General features: G+C 48.5%; 1 long non-coding RNA gene across 1 annotated transcript; it reads left to right on the top strand.

Moving 5' to 3' along the window:
* The first annotated feature begins 554 nt into the window (after window positions 1–554).
* Window positions 555–5044, top strand: LOC114225229 (uncharacterized). The gene is made up of 3 exons (XR_003612521.2): window positions 555–1675; window positions 3542–3714; window positions 4171–5044. It is a non-coding gene; the product is annotated as an uncharacterized LOC114225229 (long non-coding RNA).
* The last annotated feature ends 2304 nt before the right edge of the window (window positions 5045–7348 follow it).

Raw genomic sequence — 7348 nt, 5'->3', positions numbered from 1 at the left:
CCGAGGGGTGCAGACCTGGGCCCCCCCAGCCTGTGGTGTGCACCCGTAAGTCGAGCGGGCGTCGGTTACCCTTCGGAGCCCCACTTTGGTGCGCGAAATCCCCAGAAGTCGCCTGCGACCGCCTCCCCGCTCGCAACCCCAGCGAGGGCCCGGGGTCCTGGCTGGGGGCAGGCCGAACCTCCGGAGCTGCTTCTGCACCCTGGCTCACTGACCGAACCGAACGGGCTGCGTGCCTGGGAGAGCTGGGGAGATAAGGCCATCGTCCAGCCTTTTTCTCAGACCACCACACGCTGAGCTTTGTGCCCCGGGGAGCGGGAAGTCACTAGCTCAGGGAGGCGACAACACAGAGGCAAGGGCGATGGACAGGAACGGGGGTCTCCGCGCACCCCAGCAATCCCCAGGGAACCGGGGATACTGGCGGGTCCGGGGAACGCCGTAAAGCCTCCTGGGGCCGGGAGCATCCCCAGTGCCCGCAGCCCAGAGAGTCGCCGAGCGCTTAAGTCACGGGCCCCGCCGGCAGGCCAGGGCGCTTTGTCCCCGGCGGGCCTGGGGATGCTGCCGCGTGCGGGTTAGGTACCGAGGTTGGCCTGCCGGGGAAGCGCAGGCGGCCGCCACTTGGAGCCCGGGGCTGCAGGCACCGCGTGTGCGGGAAGGAAGTTCCCACAGTTGCAAAGAGGGAGCAAAGTATGTGTTCCAAACTTTCCACGGTTCCAAACTGAGCGCTTCCATTAAGAGAAGCTGTGTGCGGGGAAAAGCATTCTGGGTATTAGCATGCAAATGAACGGTCCCGGCTTCCAGCTCCGCTCGGGATTCCCACAGCCGCGCGCCTGGACTGCATGGAGCCATGCGCGCAGTGGGGGGCTTCCAGGCGAGGAGCCGTGGCTGGACCGGAGTTCGAATTCGAGACCTCAGCTTTCTGGTTGTGTGTTCTGGTGTCACTTGGCTGCAATGAAGCCTCTGTTAAACAGTCCGTTTCCTAATATATACACCCGGGACAGCAGCACCTGTCTCACGAAGTGATGAGGATTCGAAGGTCATGTCTACACAGCATTTAATTCTGTGCTGGGTCTCTCTCCTTACACACCTCCGCCCTTTTTAGGGCGTAGTAGGTGCCAAACGCCTGTTGGAGAGAATACGTTAGAGGCTTGGGGCAAGTTCCCTTTATCTGGAGGCAGGCGATCTATGTTCTAAGCCCAAATTAGTTGTGTGACTTCGGGCTAGTTGCCTTATCCTCTCTGAGCCACAGCTCAGAGATTCTTGGGCAGATCCCAGGAACCGGCAATATTTGTGTTCAAGAACCATAAAGAAAGAGGAAAGGGATCTGATTTTTGAGGGCTTACGGTGTGCACACATCCTCTCTCTAAGGTAGATGTAAATACGTTCTACCGCTGAAGAAACAGGAAGATGAGTGACTCGCCCAGGGCCACACAAATCCAACCAGTTAACCAGTTAAGAGTGTGCTCTTTCCATACGAGTACCTCCTGAACCAGGAACTGGCTCTCATTGTACGGTGCTTGGAAGACAGTCCAATGATTGCCTTCATCCCAGAGGGTTCACCCAATGAAGATGGATTCACAGAGTGCTCTCAGGACCCTCATCCACAGTGCAGTGAGGATAACAGAAGATGCATCAGCCCCATTCTGCAGATAGGAAGCCTGAGACTCAGGGAGCTTCAGTGAGTGACCTGGGATCCCACCGTGGAGAAGTGGCCAGAGACAGATCTAGATCTCAGTTCTGGCCCCAGCTACATGTCACCTTGGCAGTATAATTGGGGTGGGGGCAGGGCTGCTGTGATGATCTCTCAAATTCATCTCTAACTCATCCTTCAGTTTTGTTCCTCTCTTAGGGTCCCAAGATTCCATTCTGTAACTTCAGGCTACAAGGTGTGCTTGCAGGACACTTTTTTTTTCTTTTGTAATTGAGGTGAAATTCACCTAACAAAAATCAACCATTTTAAGGTGTGTAATTCAGTAGCACATACTACATTCACAATGTTGTACGATACCTCTATCAAGTTCCAAAATATTTTCGTTACTCCCTAAGAAAATTCTGTGTCCATTAGGCAGTCCCTCCCCACTTCCAGCCCCTGTCAACCACCAAGCTGCATTAGGTCTCTATGGATTTGCCTGTTGTAAATATTTAATACAAATAGAATCATACAATATCTGATCTTTTGAGTTGGGCTTCTTTCACTTAGCATGTTTTTTGAGGTTCATCCACGTCATAGCGCAAATCAGTACTTCATAACTTATAATGGCTTAATTCCATTGTATGGATATACCATCTTTATCCATTCATCCACTGATGATCTTTTGGCTATTGTGAATAGTATTGCTATGAATATTCGTGTACAAGTATTTGTTTTAGTACCTGTTTTCAATTCTCTTGGATATTTACCTACCAATAGAAGTGCTGCATCATATGATAATTCTATGTTTAACTTTTTGAGAAATGAAACTGTTTCACAACTGTTGTAGCATTTTACATTCTTACCACACACATCTTTTTATAACTAATTCTAAAGTTGGTCAAACCTCCTATTTTCTAAATGAACACGAGGCTCAGAGAGGTTAAGTAACCTTTCCAAGGTCACACAGCAGGGTCCAGACTAGAACAAATCTTTCCTGGGTCCCTAGCCTTCCACCCACTAAGAGCCTCCCACCCTCCTTCAAAGACCCAAAGTACTATTCATTGGTATATTTGACAGACCTGTACAGTGATGGACTGAGTTAACCCTATTTATGAAGCTCCTTCCCTTTCCTCAACATTTGTTGAAAGAGCCCACCGCCATGTTCCCAATTTCCAGGCTGCACCTTGAAAAGATGCAGAGCTCACAATCCCTGCATCTGCCTCCTGCTGCTGGCCGAGGCCCCTCTTCTGTTGCCATGGAAACCACGCACCTCGGTTTTGGCAGTGCACCAGCTGGACAGGGAACTGAGAGCATCCTTGTCTCCCAGGCTAAGCGGAGCTGTCAAGGTTATTCACTCACCAGATCTGTATTTATTGAGCACCTACTAAGCACCAGGTTTGGGGGTTCTTTGTTTTAGATGCTAGGGATACAGCAGTGAACAAGCTAGACCATGGATGGTGCCCCCAGGAGCCCACAGCCTAGAGGAGGAAACAGACAAAACAAAAAGAAATAAAAAAGGGTTTTTTTTCCAGCTCCCCTCCCCAGTTCTTCAAATTCTCCCCTCTTTTCAAGCCTGGCTCAAATCCCACTTCCCCTGGGGCATCCTCCTCACAAGCTCAGATCCAAGTGATAGCTCACTCCTCTCAGCTCTCACAGAGATTTTTTTTTTCTGATTGCAAATGATATGTGCATTGCAGAAAAATGTAGAAAAGACATGAAAACACAAAGAAAAATAAAGATCTTCTGTAATTTTACCACCAACAGTTAAGCACTGTTAACATTTCCTTCTGGTCTTTTCCTCTTTCTACATATGTATAATATTTGGGTTTTCTTTTTTTAAATATAATTGGGTCCTATATTATATATTGCTTTATAATCTTGTCTCATAATAATGTATTTTCTTCCCAACAGGTTTTGAAGTTCCCTGAGGACAGGGACAGGGTATTGATAATAAGCAGAGAACATTCATCGTGCCATGGTTCTGAGTGCATTACTGAGTTGACCCTCTGTAATTCTCAAAACACCCTCATGAGGTGCCTACCCTGGGATTCTCATTTTACGGATGAAGAAACAGGACGGGCCAGGTAAGGAAGGGAAAGGAATGGCCGAAAGCATGCATGAGACAGAGTGGCCCCTGGACCTTGGTTTGCTTCTGGGACCATGTACCCTGCTGCCAGGCCTTGTTGAATGATTGGCCATGAGCCAGGGACCCAACAACAGGAGGAAGTGATAGAGTTAAGCATAGGAGAGAGGCACTGTCGTTTCCACAGGATAACAAGAAACCACCACACTCACCTTTATTTTTTTAAGGTTCTCAAATTTTAGTAATCTCTCCACACCCAAGGTGGGACTCAGACTCACAACCCTGACATCAAGAGTCCCACACTTCTCTAACTGGGCCAGTCAGGCACCCATCCCCTCAACTTGCCTTTATTGGACTTGCTTAGAAGGCATGTGAAGCTAACCCACCTCCTTTGAGGACTCTCTTCAATGCTGGGCTGTGTCTGGTGCGATCTCTCTCTCTCTTTTTTTTTTTTTAGAGAGAGAGGAGGAGGAACATAGGGAGAGAGACAAGCAGACTCTGCGCTGAGCACAGAGCCCAATGAGGGGCTCGATGCCATGACCCCGAGATCACGACCTGAGCCAAAATCAAGAGTCGGACTCTTAACCAACTGAGCCGCCCAGGTGCCCCTGTGTCTGGCTCTCTAATGACAATAGCGACAAGATTATTCATGGTACAATCACAGTACCTCAAGCAGGAGCCAAACAGATGGGAGTTCAAATTCCAGTTCTGCCTCTTGCTGACAGTGTAGCTCTGGGTGTAGCTCTGGGTGACCTGTGCCAGTGTATTTAGTCCTGCCAGCCTCCCTCTGAGGGTAGGCTGATTGCCCCCTTTTTAGAGGTAACTGGGAAGTAAGGTGGTTCCTCCAAGCCTGCACCAGTGAGGGGTGGGGTCCAAATTGAGTGCAGGCCTCCCTAACTCCAACAGCCAGGCTCTTTCCACTGAACCTGGGCCTCTTTTCTTTCTCTTGACAATTGGATTTCCTTTGTGACTGGAAGGAGTGTGCAAATCATCTGCCTGTTCTGTTCTTCCTGTTCTCTTTGAGCCTCACCAAAGACCCTGCAAGAGGCACAGGCTCAGAAGCTCCTGCTCCTGCCCCCACCAGGGTTATCTAGGGCCCTCTGTGCTGTGGTCTTCGGGGGTGACAGTGCTCTTGTGGGCCATGGTTTATCATCAACAGTATTTCCTGCCTCTTTGTCACCAGCAGGACCTTAACTCACACACACGCACACACACACGAAAGACAAATGGCCAACTGAAGAAAACGGACTACAGATGACAGAGAAAGAGTTCATATCCTAAAGGTCAATGGAGTTCTTAAAGGTGGATTAAAAAAAAAATCAAGATATTTGTTTTACTGCTTTTTAGGCATTTTTCAAAATAAATTAATTTTGAAAATTGTGAATGAACTTAAATGTCACTGAATTGTACGCTTTATTATTTTTTTAAGATTTTATTTATTTAGGGGTGCCTGGGTGGCTCAGTCGTTGGGCGTCTGCCTTTGGCTCTGGTCATGATCCCAGGGTCCTGGGATTGAGCCCCGCATCGGGCTCTCTGCTCGGCCGGAAGCCTGCTTCTCCCTCTCCCACTTCCCCCTGCTCGTGTTCCCTCTCTTGCTGTCTCTCTCTCTCTGTCAAATAAATAAAATCTTAAAAAAAAAAAGTTTTTATTTATTTATTTGTCAGAGAGCACACACAAGCAGGGGGAGTGCCAGCGGAGGGAGCTGGGGAAGCAGGCTCCCTGCTAAGTAAGGAGCCTGATGCTGGGCTCGATCCCAGGACCCCAGGATCATGACCTGAGCCAAAGGCAGACGCTTAACGGACTGAGCGACCCAGGCATCCTGAATTGCACACTTTAAAATGGTTACAATGGTGACCTTTATATGTGCATTTTACCTCAATTTAAAATTTCTTAAAAAAAAAGAATGCCCTTAGGGACGCCTGCTCAAGGGAGAGTCCCCGCTTCTCCTTGCCCTCTTCCCCTCCCCCCACTTGTGTGTGGGCACTCTCTCTGTCTCTCTCTCTCTCTCAAATAAATAAATAAAGTCTTAAAAAAAAATTGGGATACCTGGGTGGCTCAGTTGATTAAGCAGCTGCCTTTGGCTCAGGTCATGATCCCAGGGTCCTGGAATCGAGTCCCATATCGAGCTCCTTGCTCAGTGGGGAGCCCGCGCTCCCTCTGCCTGCCGCTCCCCCTGCTTGTGTGTGCTCTTTCTCTCTCTCTCTCTGACAAATAGATAAAATCTTAAAAAAAAAAAAAAAAAAAAAATGGAGGGCCTGGGTGGCTCAGTCCGTTAAGCGTCTTCCTTCGGCTCAGGTCACGATCCCAGGGTCCTGGGATCGAGCCCCTCATCAGGCTCCCTGCTCAGTGGGGAGCCTGCTTCTCCCTCTCCTGCTCCCCCTGCTTATGCTCTCTCTCTGTCAAATAAATAAATAAAATCCTTTTAAAAAGGAAAAAAAAAAGAATGCCCTAAAGGAAAAAAAATGTGCAAAGGACACCAGTAGGTGACTCACAAAAGAGGAAATACAAATGGCCTACAAAAGCTAAGTACTATTTCCAACGGACTAATTGGTCTCTGCTTAAATGCCGCTTCCTCAAAGAGGCTGCCCCAGACACCCTCCTAGTTAAGTCCTATTACGTTTCCAACAGTGCCCTGAGCTTCCCCAAGAATTACCCCCTAAGTTGTGTTCTCTCCCACTAGACAGTCTCCAAAGGCAGGGTCTCCCACTATGTTGACCCAATAGCATCTCCATTGTTCAGCGCAGTGCATGGCTCTCATAAATATCTGTTGAATGACCACACAAAAAATCATTTTTGGCTATCAAGTTATCAAATATTTTGCGACCTGCCACTCTGGCTGGCGATGGCCTAGAAGGAAGGACCCAGTGTTTTCATATCACACTGCTGGGAGGGTACACTGGGGCAACTTTCTGGAAAGTGGTCTGGAGACATTTTAAAAGCCTAAGAAATACACTTACCTTTTGACCCAGCAATTTCACTTGTAGGAATCTGATGAAATAAGCACAACTGTGCTTCACGATGTGGGTTCAAGAGTGTTCGCTGGAGCACTGTTTCTATTAATGAAAACCGGAAACCATTTAAATGTCCAACAGGGGGCCATTTGCATGAACAAAGGTAATGGTGCTTGGACTGAGTTAAGCTTTTAGCTGAAGATTTGGGGTGCTGTGTGATCCAACCAGTGGCTCCTTCTGAGCGCTTTGTGTCAGTGCAACCACACTGTGAGAAAGCAGAATGGTCCCTGGGATAGACTCTGGCTCAGGAATTTGGGGTGTCAATCCAAATTGGTTAATGGTCATCCACCTCAATCCCACGCTGGGGCAAGGATAGGTGGGGTTACAAGCAGAAGTTTGTGATTCATGGTTCACATTTACAAAACCATCACCAAGCTCTTTGAGGTTCCTTCCTGGGGTGACTCCCCAGCCCCCATCTGTGCAGACATGACATTTCAAGATGCACCTGGAGAACCTGGAAAGCCAAGGTGGTGGAATAACCCACATCTTCAGGACTTCGGGTCTCACTTGGTTCTGAAACTCCATTTCTGGCAACTGAGGGACAAAAAATAGGAAGAGCATCAGTTTCTTGTCAGACAGAGGTCTGAACCCACTTCCAGCTGTGGGATTTGGGGTAAATTTACT

Source organism: Eumetopias jubatus, unplaced genomic scaffold, assembly GCF_037043125.1.
Source record: "Eumetopias jubatus isolate StellerSeaLion01/CBP00866 unplaced genomic scaffold, mEumJub1_p1.0 scaffold_16, whole genome shotgun sequence".
Lineage (NCBI taxonomy): Eukaryota > Metazoa > Chordata > Mammalia > Carnivora > Otariidae > Eumetopias > Eumetopias jubatus.
This window is presented reverse-complemented; position numbering and strand designations above follow the sequence as displayed.